This window comes from Lactuca sativa, chromosome 8, assembly GCF_002870075.4.
Source record: "Lactuca sativa cultivar Salinas chromosome 8, Lsat_Salinas_v11, whole genome shotgun sequence".
NCBI lineage: Eukaryota > Viridiplantae > Streptophyta > Magnoliopsida > Asterales > Asteraceae > Lactuca > Lactuca sativa.
The window spans coordinates 100529055-100544110 of NC_056630.2; the positions used below are offsets into that span (position 1 = coordinate 100529055).

Here is a 15056-nt window from a genome sequence, read left to right on the forward strand (position 1 = left end):
CCGCTTTTCAGGGCTGGATTTGCATTCTACTATTTCCGAAACGAAGCAAAGTATAATGTTATGGCATATACTCCAATGTAATTTTTTGGTTGTACATTATTCAAGGATATGGCTAATGCAAATTGCATACAATACAGAGGGAAGGGTTCAATGGTGAACTTTTGAATAACATTACAGGTAATCAAGCATGACATGCTGCATTTACACATGTGTAAGAAGACCTTACAAAAGACAGAGGAAAAAAATCAATAAAGGGTAATTTAACCATTTATCATAATTACTGATCCAATTCCATCGACCAATTTCCAAACTAAAGACAAAATATCAATGGAATAGAATTAAATTCCATTCCATTTCTTGTCAAGGAAAATCAGGACATATTTACCTCTTTAGATTACAATTTTATTTACTACAACTGGAAAAAGCGGTGATTGAACACCTAGTAAAAAAGACGCATATATAACTGTACTGAATTCTAATTGGTCCGACACATTTATATGAAAGATTCATGACATAAAAAATGAAGATAAATAGCAAGTTGGTCCTACTAATTGGTTCACTAGGATCTAAATACCATAAAAAAGTAAAAATTGATTGAAACAATGATAGATTCAGATTTATATTTGATAAAAAAGATATCAACGAGGAATGATATATTTTGATTCATATTTCATAGGAAAACGCATTCACAAAAAAAAAACATAAGTCGAAATACCTAAAGAAGTCAACACAGTTAAATAGTTAAATGGTACCTCGACCTTCAATACACTAATTCTATGGATAGCTTCATATTCTTTGATTGCCAACCCCTAATGCAATTCAACCTCCAAATGCTTAGTCTTTCGGGGGTTGTTTTACATATTGTTTGGTGCTTTTTAATACCTTGTGTTAGTAATATTTCAATAAACATTATGAGTTTTTATGTCCTTAAATTCCTTCATTGCTTCAAGCTTCTCATCCTTACATATTATAACACTAGGCGAATGTCCGCACGTTGCGTAGAAACACCTATATAGTTGAAATCTTTACAAATATATGTTTTTTTAAATATAACAATAACGTTGTTGTTAAATTTGATATAATAATTCGTCACTAAATTGAGATAATATATTGATTATTTTGAATTATATAATAATATATACATCTATTATAACTATATAATCTCAACCGTTTGAATGACTTCTACCCCTCGAGTTACTCAGGAATAAAATTAAATATAATATATGGATTAATATTATTTATAGTTGTTGTTATTGTTAATTAATTTTTTCAAATTTATTTGTTTAACGTTTTAATTTTTATCATTATAATTATTTAAAACATCAAACATTGTTTTTTGATTTTAAAGGTAACAATATAATTATTTATATAGAGTGATATTTAACTATTGTTATTGTAAGTTATTTTAAGCTACTTATTTGAAATTTTTTTAACAATTATACAAATATCTTTAGGAAATATTTTAGTTAAGTCGAGATTATAATTAAGTTTTTGCATTTAGCACTACAATTTATCATTTTTAACTATTCACAAAATATTCATTGTGTTTTTTAAGTGGAAATGCAATTTATATTTAAATTGACACTGTAATGTTGTATTTAAATTAACAATTTAAGTATTTTGTCCAAACTATTTAAAAGTTGTAGCTTTAAATTGATAATGGTTTACATACAACATCTTATTCTAATAAATTAAGTATCATCTGTTAAAAAATAAAGACATAAATTTATAAGTAAAAGTAAATATGCTATTTTAATATTGAAATTTAGTTTATTTATAATTATACTTTTTGTTTTAATATTTATTTAACATTATTAGACCAACTTATAATCATTATTAGAAAGACAATATAATTTATCACTTTTAACTATTTACAAAATATTATTTGGTTTATTTAAGTTAAACTAAAATTTATATTTAAATTGATCCTGTAATGTTATATTTAAATTTATAATTTAAGTATTTTATACAAATTATTCAAAAATTGTAGCTTGAAAATGATAATGGTTTACACCCAACAATATATTAAAACTAATAAATTAAGTATAATATGTTAAAAGTTAAAAAAAAAACATAACTTTATAAGTAGAAGTAAATATTTTCCTTTAATATTGAAATTTAGTTTGTATATGATTACATTTTATGTTTGATATTTATTTAATCTTATTAACCAACTTATAACCATTAGTAGGAAGAAATTGAAAAGTCATAGGAGTTTCAAATGAATGTGGTGAAAGGAAAAATGTATGGGAGCTTCAAATGAATATGGTGAAAGAAAAAATGCTAGCTTTATAAGATATATAGATATAGATATAGATATAGATAGATTACATTAGATTACATTTGCTTTCTTTTTCTACTTTGATAAAACTATCCAATGAAAGAAACACCAAAATATTGATGTTAATACCTCTTCTGAGGATCCACCATAGAATAAGTTTGCTCAACCCTCAGGCGCTCCTCTTTCTGCAGTTTATCAAACTTCCTAGCATCTTTACCTTCAGGTCCTTAAAGGACTGTTCTTGATAATCCATCTGAACACAAAACATGAAAAAATACATCATTTTATCTAGATAACATTATGTAATAAACACAACTTGTGTTTATATGTGTGTACCTCTTCCTTGTTTTGTTCATGGTAGCGTTGTGTTCTCTCCCTCACAATATGGTTTTCTTTTTCGGTTTTCCTCAGTCTCTAAGACACCAAAGTAAACGAATCTTCAACTACTAAAAAGGTATGCTATTATGTAGGCTTCAAAACAATTTGATTTAAAACGGAAAAGAAAAAATGAAAGTAAACTCTTTTTGATTAAAAATTTTGAACCGATACTGCTATAACTTATACTCATCAAAATTCATTAATCCAATAATCTTATTAACAAAACCAAAAACATTTTTTCTGGAACTTTTACTACCAAAACCAAATACTACTACAACATTTATACCAAAAAAATCACATTTAAGTTGTTCATCTAGCTATACAAAACATGTTTTACCAAGATTTGGGCCCATATCCTCCTTCCAAACTACCTACTTGTCTTGATACATCTTTTATTCTATTACAAAACCTGAATAACATAAAAGTTAAACTAATTTGCAACCTAAAACCAACATGCCAACATAATTTATAGCTCAAATTTATTAGAATTTGTCTTCCATGGCCATAATAGTAGAAAAAAACCAGCCACGTGGATCCACCAGCAAAAGTAAGTCCAACTTGCAGGGATTTGATGCATTCGTTATTTGGTGAAGGATCACATAGTTGTACATTTTTTTGTGAAATAAATCAATAGAAAATGAATAAATAATTGAAAATTTAGTGAGAAAGATGTTAAGTAGTTAACATGGAAAATATCACAAAAGCGACCAACAGGAATGTGGTTATACAAAAGCAATTTTTTATCCTTTAAGTAATATAAGACTCTCAACGAAACCTCATTTTTGTTATCTATCTTCATTAAAACCTATGATTGTGATTTTAATTCACTGTTTGCTTACCGCTATATCTTTCATTGTCATCACTATATGAAGCAAACACATTTAGGGTACTTTCTAAATCACACCAGATTCTATCAATTCTAAAAAACAAAGTCGTAATTTCCGAACAATAAAAATACGTGGCATACCTGCTGAAAGGATAACATAAATTGGTGTTTTGGTCTTGTAGGCCTTCAATTTCAAGATATTAAAGCTGAATGAGAAAACAGGCATCAAATAAATATCAGATAAAATAACTAATCTTTATTATTTGGATCATAAATATATAATTGAGATGTCCAAAAGAGCGAAAATGGATGAACTTTAAGAGAAATTGAATTTGGGTTTGGAGAGAAGAGAACAGAAGCAATCACCTGAAGGAAAAAATGTTAAAGTGTTGTTTTTAAACATTGTCTACTTCAACTAGGTTTTTCATCGAATACATGAAGTACGGGTTTGGTGACACCATCGCACCTGATCAACAATAAAATTGAAACCAATCTTCCCTAGTCCCGATCACCTTCTTTACGTCATTAACCACCAAACATAAGGCATGCGACATTTTGACTGACATTCCTCCACCCCATCGTGCTCGTCCCTTACCCATGCGCCATACATATCCTTCATAGCCTACACATGTACACCGCATTCAGATTACTACTAACTAAATAGAAAAAGAAGTGAAGGAAATAAGTAGATGAAGAACGGAATCAACAATTACATGAAAAATTAAGCTGTCGAGAAAAAATATCTAACAATTAGGAAGAAGATAGCAAAGAGAAAAATCTTGAAATCTATATATTTCTATTTCTCTATCCAACCATCGTCTGTAGTTTGCCAGAGCATGGACGAACCCTAGATAGAAAGACGTAGGTGGTAGTGATTGGTCCGACGACTTAAGAAGCATGAGGGAAATCGACGACTTAAAGGTGGTGAGTATCCGATGGGGTAGCGGGAGAACCAGAGAGGATATAATGGCTCTAAACCGGCGGTACTAACCCGACAACACCAGGAAGTGACAGTTAAGCATAGTTGACAAACATAGAAACAAACCCAAATTAGGCTTCTTAATGTCAGACGGAAGCAAGTAAGAATTGCTATAACGTGATTAGAAATTGTTTAAAGCATAAGAACACCCCACAAAAAAGAATAGATACTAACCTAAAATGCATTGATTGGAACATTTCCTACACATAAGAAGTCAATGTCTTCCTCAATGGATGGCAACGACTTCGATGTAGATCGGTGAGGGTTTCCAACAAGCCAGAACGTTGGTGGAGTGGGAATGGAGGTTAACGCCACGATCGATGGTAAAAGAGACGTGAAATCGACATTCGAAGTAAGGAAGAAGGAGGTGATGATCAGTAAGGAAGAAAGGGAGAAGAAGAAGAAACCTAGGTTTCTTGATGGGTGGAGATTAGAAGTAGATGATGAAGGTGGGTGGACACCCATGTGGAAGATGAGGCGTCGGAGGCGAAAATTGTAAAAATGGAGAAGCCATTAAAAGTATCGTTGGTGGAAGAGAGCTTCGATCTTGTAGAAAACAACGACGATTATCGGTGGAGGAGGCAATGGTCAAGTAGACGATTATCTGATGGAGGTCGTAAGAGAAAAAAGGAAACAAATGAGATAAGGTGGGGGAGAAGATATTGAGGTGGTGGAGTATATGTTCTGTTGTTTGATTGGAAGCATTGGGCGGTGGTATCAGACCAATGAACGGTGGAACATAACACCAGTCATGAACACGTAGAAACCATTAAGAAACGCAAAGAACACCACGGAACGCAAAGAACACCACCACGTAGATTGTAAACCTAGACCTAAATGCACGTGTAACCCATTATCTCAAACAACACAAAAGAGTAAATAAAAAAACAAAAAAATAATAAAAAAAGAAAAAGAAGAAAAAGAAATGTTTTATTACTATTTTATATTGCAAAAGTGATTAACCAAGCTCCAAAAATAAAAGAAGAAAAATAAATGTTGGCGGTGGGATTCTAACCCCCTCCCTTACTAAGCTCCACAAAAATAAAAAATTATTGTTGACAGTGGGATTTGAACCCACGCCCTTTCGGACCAGAACCTTAATCTGGCGCCTTAGACCAACTCGGCCATATCAACTTTGATACTATTAGCTTCACATTAGTATATATTCTTACTTTTGTGTTTTAGATTGGATGAACATATTTTATTAATGCTATAATCTTGGTTATACTATATAAACTTGTAGTCAATTTTGTGAATATCTCCAAATAAAAACTAATCAAAGTACTTTCTTTTACATTTTATTCTTAATGATTGCATGTTTATACCAAAGATGATTCACAAACTTGAGACAATTTATTATCACATGTCTAGTTTCAAAGGAGTGAAGATGAATTGGCCACGTAAAGATGTATAACCCACTATACAACCGATTAGAGCAACCTTCCTACATGATTTCTAAAAATTCAATTCAACCATGAAAAATCCTAATTTGTATTTGACTTTGGACTAACCCATAGTTTGGTCATACTTTAATATATAAATGTTATGATAAAAGTATTCAAACTCGAAATTAACAAACAAAAACAAACTAATATAGAAATTGCATATATTTATGAAACAGTCGCATATCAAAAAACATATTTGTAGATTTGTAGTGAGTGAAACACAAAAATATGTAGATTGATGTCTGCGAATTGTAGTGTTCTAAGATAGAAATTTATATGGTATGGATCTACCTAGAAAATACAAAATTCAATTAAAAAAAGTCTTGAATTTATTGAAAATGACCATGCTCCTATTTGTATTAAAAACAATTTTGAAGAGAATGCATGTGTGTTTCTCGGTCCTTAAATTATGTCGATCTTCATTTATATAGGATTTGATGGTGGTTGCAGACCACTAACCGAAAATAACTGTTAAAAACCATCAAACAGTTAATTCCTTAATTAACAAAATTTAGTAAATAAAAATAAATTTTGAATTTATAATAAAAATATATTATTTAATTAAGAAAAGCCTAAGAACCCTATGTTGACCGTTAATATATATTAAATTCAAGTCTTCTTCTAGCCACATAGCCCTAAAGACTATTACACCACAACCTAAACCAATGTGTTTAACCCACTAATTAATCCATTTAATAAAGTTTGGGGAAAATGTTTCCACTTCCTCGAATGTTGGACAAGCTTCATATGTTAATTTAAAGACCGGAGTTCCAACAATACTTTGTATTTTTTATTCAAACATCAAGAATATTTTATATTTAAATAGAAAATAAGTGAATTTTGATATTCAAATAACGGACACATGATATATTTTCTATTCAAACATCAAGAATACCTTATATTTAAATAGAAAATAAGTGAATTTTGATAACATGATATGATATGCATCTAAAAATGTGTCGGTGAATTTGAATCTTTCATAGTTAGTATCATTTGGATCTACTTTGTGGGTAGGGACACTAGTACTAACGGCGACATACACTATTAACGGTGTGTAGGTTAAGCTTTGAGATATCACCGCTAATATTATATGTCGCCGTTAATACTAGCATCGCCATTAATAATGTGTGTATATCATGTCTAGCATGCAATAGCGACGACACTAGTATCAACGGTGAAACACATTATTAACGGAGCTCAAAGAAAAAACTCAAGGCTTAATCTTTTAAGAACGTTATCTTTGAGCTCCCATACTAACTCAGGTTGTATTTTCCGAAAATAATTAACATTATAGTATAAATAAACACGTATATGATACAACTATAATTAAATACTTACATAATGCTCATCGGCTAAAAGACTGTCAAATACCTTGTTCTTATCGTAGTAAGCATTATAGAATACATTTACTCTACACTTGTTTTTTTTATCATTAAAAATTAGATTATATTTTAAATAAACGATTACATATATTGTAACTTATCTTTTTTTTTTTTTTTTTAACAATCACTATTGTACAAGCTTGTCCCCCCACGGTTTGAGTATTTTTGTTGTGCACGAATTATCTTGTTTGCCTCTGAATCCCTTTTATGTTCGTCTATTTGGAAATACCCAAATACTTTCTCTCGGGATATCATCATACCCTTCGAATTTTTCAAAATATTCTTCCGCTTCACTTTTACGGTTTGTATAACGTTTTTTTAGAGATTCCTAAAGGCCCTCCAACAACTTAGCAGTACGTGGATCCAGGGAAACCGATCCAAACTAAACTTTGTCTACAAATACAAAAACATTAGTTATGTAAAAACAAGTTATAATTAAACATATAAAATATTCTTATATAAATAATTTACCTTCATATGCTTGATTATGACATCCTTTATGGAATAACGTTTTCCAACTTTTTTTTATCGAAAGAGACACTCTAACACATATGCTTTCCTATCTCGCAAACAAACATATTTTTTGGTGATTCTTGCGGGTCAAATGTAAGATCCCTATTAAATTCCAAATCTAAAGGATTCCCTTTATTTTTAAATATCTCCTTTAAGACCATAAGGTTTTTTTTTACCATTCCATTCGTTTTCTTCACTGGAAGAACTGGAAATATAATTAAATATAATTAGTAATTATAGTTTACAATACTTGAATAAATATAGTAAATAATAAATCGTAATAAGACTTTGAATCAATCCTCATGTTGACCATGATCTCTATCGACTAGAGGTCGTGGATATGCGTGTCCATCACCCCCCATGTTCATGACCTTTCATCACATTGGCCATGGTATACCGAAAAACGATCTAAATAAACGCCATAACCTAAAATATTATAAGATATACACATTACATAGGAATAAACACATATGCGAACACTATGCACACATACACATACATTATACATACATATACATACATTATACACACATACACATACATTATACACATAGATCCCTTTTATTTGTATACAAATACACATATACATACATAAATTTCTATTTGAATAAAAATTAATACACATATTTAAAGTTTGTTTTATTTACTTATTTTATTTAGTTTATTTTAGCATTTATAGTTCTTTTTGTTATTTTTTCTTTATCTTGAATTATATCAGATTCTTTTTCTTTTGAATGAGGTATTTTGCAGGTATTTGGAGCCTCGATTCGGTCGTGGATTATCTTGTTGCTGAGTTATTGGGCCTTGTGGACCTTTAAGGAGTTATTGGGCTATTTCGGATCCATTTTGGAGTTATTGGGCTTAATATGTAGAAGAATTGGATGAACCGTGGACTCTTGAAGATGGGATTGGACTATCCATTTAGATGCTAGAAGATGATTGGTCCATATTTTAATCAGGAGAGGTGTAAAAGGGACCAAAGGAATTTTACGTAGTGGAACGAAGTAGTGGAAGATTCAACCAATGACATTTCAACATTTTGTGTGTGGATGAGGTGCTCAACCGCACAAATCTGCATGGGTACCAACATAACTACCTTGCAGGGGATATTTTGGTAATTTGGCTCATCATTTACCTTGGGGTTAGGTCTTGCAGCCCCTAGATCGAGTTTTCACACCATTGGAGCAACTTTCGGCATTTTTGGAGGAAAAAAGTATTCATCATCTCATTCCTCTAGTATTCTCTTAACCTTTGATGTTTAAACACATTTATGATCATTGATTTGTTGCCATGAGTGGCTAGGTACTTTATTTTTGTTTGCTTGGGCTAAAAACCCCCCGAATATTTATGCGTTTTGAAGTTTTCGTGTTTGTTTGTTATTAGCTTATGTTAATGATTCCTAGTTCTTCATTCTTATGTTTGTTTGATACTTTTGTTCTTGAGCTTGGTATTTGATGAGGAGTTGTTATTATTCTTCTTTGATTAAGTAATATATCATTAAATTGATATATAACAAGATTTTTATGATAGTAGAAATCATCTCTACCTTATGGGTCATAACTCCTTTATGGTTGTGTAAGCATTGACATCCTCCAGGAATTGGGAATTCCTTCATTCTTAGGGCTAATCATTTTTCTTGGATTCAAGTGCTTCAATTAGATCCTTAACTTTGATTAAGAATGAGTGTTGTGGGCTTCCCCACCCTCCATACTACCTTTGAGGAATTTTGGTATATCATGTTTCATGATTGCTAGAACCAAGTCGAGTTAAATGATAAACTTACATATTGAATTCTAATGATAAACAAAGAAGTATTCATGATGGTGAATTGCCTTAGTTGACCAATTCTCTATCATATTTGAGCATCTTGCTTAATTGCAAGTATTTTAGTGTTTTCAAGTCTTTTAGTTTTCAAACAAATCATAACGCCCCACCCCTTTTTTAGTTTACTTTTAGTTGTTTAGTTTTATTCCACTTGTTCATTCGAATTGCATTGGTAATTGAGTACAGCCATTTCCCCGTAGATTTGATCCCATTTTACCATTATATTACAATTATTTGCAAGAAAAGGGTGTGATTTGCTTGGTGGTTTGACATCCCACCAAGTTTTAGCGCCATTTTTGAGGATAATACAACATATACATTATATATATATATATATATATATATATATATATATATATATATATATACACACACACACACACACACACACATATATATATATATATATATATATATTATATGTATATGTATATAACATATACATATAGATAATACACACATATACATACATTCATTGTAAATGTTATGAAAGAAAAAACATGTGGTTATGGTTGTCGTCAGTGCCAACAGAAGCAAGTTGGAGTATGATTTGTTATGACGAAAGATGGAGGTCGTCGACAAGAAGGAATTAGCGGTTGTGTTACCCAGGAAATCACCGATAGTGTTATCGTGGTGGTACTCCAGAAGCGTTTCTATGATGATGGTATTCCAATAGTTAGGCCTGTTGAAAATACCCGATACCCGATTACCCGACCCGAATCATTTTGAATTTGGGTAGATCGGGTCGGGTAAATCGGGTATCGGGTTTGAAAATTCGGCTAATCGGGTAACCCGATATTTAAATAGGTCAGGTATTGGGTAGGTTTAAAAAAATCTGGGTATACCTGAATACCCGATTTAAAAAATAATTAATTAATACACAAGTTATAATAACTATGAAAGTTGTATCATTATTTTACATAATTATTGTTCCTTATAGTTTAAATCAAATGTTATATGGCTTCATTATTTTAACGGTATATAGTAGAAATGGTTGAAAATGAAATGGAGTTTTGAAAAAAAATGTTACAATGAATATAAACATGAATGAGATGTTAGATCATTCCCCCTTCATTTTTTTTGTGCACTACGGATATGTTTCTTTTTTTCAACTATGCACCTGTGTCTTTTTTGTCAGCTAATCTACATTTCTCATTTGTGAAATGAAATATAGCTATATAATTGGTCCCTACAATTTAGATAACATGCTAAAAAAAATTTATTTATAACTTTCATAATATGAATAAGAGAAACTTTGTTATAACCATTTATGTACATTTAATGTATTCTACGGAGACTCGCCTTTTGCATTAAATCATGTAACATGTTTGGTTAATCTAAATTTATCAAACACTGATCATGTACTCTATAAACTATTTTTTTTTATCAAAATTTGAAATGGAATGCAAAAATCACATAACATATTATAATGACTTGTATTGTTATCGTATATGTACTTGTTAATTGAATGAAATATTTTGCTACCGAAATTTTTATTAAAGCAACCGAAATGCAAAAAAATAAATAAATAAAAATAAAAATAATTAATAAGTGACACTTCAGTAAATTCCGGGTATACCCAAAAATACCCGACCCGAATACCCGAAACCCGAGAACCCGAATTACAATATAGGTTGGGTATCGGGTATTATTATTTTAAGGAAATACCCAAACTACCCAACCTGTTCTACCCGAAACCCGAAATTTTACCCGATCAACACCCCTACCGATAGTGCTGGACCAACTCGGTAGAGAAGGCAGTGGTGATGGTGGTGCCCTGAAATCACCGACCAATCTAACTAAAAATCTTGGTCATAGGGGAGAAGATAACGATAAACAAAAAGGAAGGAGGAGAAGCCCAAAAGTATGTTGGTGTTTGATCATTCATTGACGGTGATTTGGATTTCAATTGATCGGGAAAATGAGAAGTGAAGTTATAAAAGGTTTTTTTTTTTTTTTTTTTTTTTTACTTTGGATCATTAGCGGTGACAACAATGTTTACTGGAGACAAAACTTGCCACCACCTCTTTTTCACTTAAGTGGTGACGCCCTAAATATGTGGCGACAACTCGAGCATTCATGGCGACGTACAACACGTTTTTTTGGTATTTGTTAAAACGTTGTCGTGGGTGTCTTAAACAAATAAAATATTACTACTCGAATGCATTAAAGAATAGCATAGGGAAGCAGAGTCGAATCCACATGGACACAACCTAAAAGTCAAAGCCTCTATGTGTAAGGCACATACTGGTTAAAAACGGAAAATATGGAAAGGGAGATTTTGTTTATTAGTTAAAGTAAAATGGCAGTGAAATAAAGTAAATAAAATTCAGTAATAAAAAGCGAATTCAGTTCTGCTGTGACTTTCCTAATCATGCAATCAACACAAACCTAGTTATTCGAAATGTGTTCTATCTAAGCTAGTACTGTGAACAGCTAACAATATCTAGTATATTTTCTTTTACCTAGTGATTAACGAAAACAAGCTCTTCAGTTAATCCTAACTTTTTACTAATCTAGTTAAACAAGCTCTTAATCAAGTTTGAAAAAGCAACATTATGATCTGTGCAAAATTCCTAGCAATATTCAATACTTCTCACAAGCTCGGAAACATAAGAATGTGTATTTTCAGTTTATCACAAAGTCAAATCCCAACACGGAACCGATCTATTACTTGTTACTTATTACCAGTTTATCAAAACAATTACGGATTTCAACAACTAATTAAGTAGAGTGATTTAACCATAAATTAGGTGAATAGGATAAAAAGAACTAAAACAAAACATTCATTAAGCGCAAAACTGAAATAACTATATAGAATCACAAATCAAAAACCAAGTCTAATGATTGATTACATGAAAAGTACTGATCTTTGCAAAACTGAAATCTAGGGTTTAGCCAGTCATTGCTAAAATCTGATCTAGAACAATGAAAAGAGAAATTAAACGACTAATCTTACTAAACTAGATGAATGAGATGATCCATAGCCTTCATATCTTTAGAAAGTGACGAAAAAGTGCAGAAATCGCCTCCAAAAGTCGTTTTTCGTTGTCTGGGAACGTCTAGGGTTTAAAGTGAACAAATAGGCAGCCTTTATATGCAAACCAGCAACATAAGATGCAAACAAGTGAAAAACATGATCGTAGTTTAGGCAAAAACACAATTGTGTTTTTGCCTCAAGCTCTCGAAAACTCCGTTTAATGATGTACGTTGCTATATCTGACAAAAAACCCAAAAATACGATCGTGTTTTATGGAAAATCTTGATTGTGTAAAGTCTTCAAAGTCCTGAAAGTTGATTTTTAGCCTGGAAAAGTTGCGAAGGTAAAACACGATCAAAAGCACGATTACATGGTGAAAAATACGATCATGTTTTTCATAAAATGCGAATTTAGCTTCCTCAAGTACGTTAGCTCCATTAAGCTTCAAATATGCATCCAAACTCCTTCCAAGGTACCACTCCACTCAAAATATATGAAAACGACATAAAAACATGAGTAATATGAGAATTCATTATGTCGATAAATATGAATTGCACATTATTTAAACTAATACACACATAAATACATAAAATATGATGTAAAATGCTAATAAAAATTACCATAAAAATATATAAAATAGCATCTATCAGTATCGCCAATAAAACTTTGTCTCCACTAATAGTGGTGTCGTTAAAGCGTGTATTTCTTGTTGTGGTATATTTTGATTAGATAAACGTGAGGATTTATAGCACTCAAAGGTTGATCCTTTATACCTTTGTAGTTAAACAATACGATTTTGTAACTTCGGTCCTTAATTATTTCTTGTGAAATGCATAATAATAATAATAATAATAATAATAATAATAATAATAATAATTTTAATAATAATATCTTTTTTAATTTAACTCATTTCTTACTATACATGTCTTATTCATGTTTGGGCATTTCCATATCGTAATTCTCTTATTGGAATTATGGTTTCTATTATTAGAAAATGACAAATTAGCTAGAGTACGTCACAACTTTATAAATATTTTAAACTAGAAATTGTATCTTTCCTGTTTTGTGGAGGAGGTAAGTCGGGAGTCTACTTATGTTCGTTTTGTGAGGACATAATCTATAAATTTTTTATTAGCAATGACCATTTTATGATTTTTTTTAACATATGGACCAAAGAGTATACTATTTAAACATGAAGACTATTTCTGTAAAAAAAAATGCATAAAGACCTATTCTATAAATTACAGGGAGAGTTTTTGTAATTTATTTTCTATATAAAGACTAAACTTGCCAACATACAAGAATATTATGGTCAAAAGTCTAAAACTCAAACTTAAAAAAAGATACACAAGGACCCTTTTTGTAAATTAAAGAGACAAATAGGGCCCAAACTTGTCATCAATTGATTACAGTCCTATACTAGTACTATTTATATACTAGTATTTAGTTTTCATTACGTTTCTTTTAACTTTTTGTTATTTTAGAAAAAAAAAATGAAGCATTTTCTCATAATTTTGGATTTATTCTTCTTTCAGATATGTTCTTAAAATATTGGAATTGTTTTTTCCTATGAAGTGTTCTTTCCGAAATCCGAAAAGTTCTTTTTTTGTCCGAAAAAATATATTTGATGATTAATGGAATATAAAATTAGTCCAAAACAAATGCTAAGTATGAAAATTATTGTCATTTTTGCGAATGGGCTCAAAAGTTGGTTATAAAAAGATAAACTCACATTTGTAATTACGATTATCCCTTTAAACAAAGTCATTTAATTCTTTCATGGAGTTCTAATTGGATGGTCATTCAGATATTGTTTTGTTAAAACCGGAGTATATTGGTTTCGACATCACTATCCTCTTGAATTTTAATTTCAAAACTTAAACACAGATATAAGCATCTAGAGGTGCATATACTATTTGGAGGACATTTCCTAGATAATCCATTACATTGTATCAATTGTAAGTTTGTCTATTGTACGTCAGCAAATAACAAATAGTGTTTTAATCTTGTAAACATGGACAAATTAAAAAGATATAGGGCGGCCGAATCTAAGAAATACTGATAGCAGTCTCGAGTCTCAACTCTCAACTCAAAAGACACACTAAGCTAAAAGGCAAGATCCACGGGTTGTTTTTGACCTATCCACCATTGGAATAATCAACATTCTTTCAATGTATTCGTAAAGGCAAGCATGTTAACTGAAGCTAAGTGAAAACGTAAAACTCATGCATACAAGCAAAAAACTGTAAATCTTATAGCAACATAAGTCTAAACTTAGTCACCTCTTAATCTAGAATCACTACCTCCTTTAGACGAATTTAGAGATTGCATTGATCGTGAGATGATTCATGTTTTTACGTACTCCTTGAAACAACTGATCTAATCACTAGGCTGAAACCAGTCCAGGGTCATTATCTTAAGTCTTTCATTGATCGAAGTAAGGACACA

General features: G+C 30.8%; 1 long non-coding RNA gene and 1 other non-coding gene across 2 annotated transcripts; both read right to left on the reverse strand.

The window, feature by feature from the left end:
* Positions 1-2615: 2615 nt before the first annotated feature.
* Positions 2616-4433, reverse strand: LOC111894829 (uncharacterized). Its single transcript, XR_002851322.3, has 3 exons — positions 3852-4433; positions 3627-3691; positions 2616-2695 (listed from the first exon to the last, which is right to left on the reverse strand). It is a non-coding gene; the product is annotated as an uncharacterized LOC111894829 (long non-coding RNA).
* Positions 4434-5517: 1084 nt separating this feature from the next.
* TRNAL-AAG (transfer RNA leucine (anticodon AAG)) lies at positions 5518-5598 on the reverse strand. The gene has a single exon. It is a non-coding gene; the product is annotated as a tRNA-Leu (tRNA).
* Between the last annotated feature and the right edge of the window lie 9458 nt (positions 5599-15056).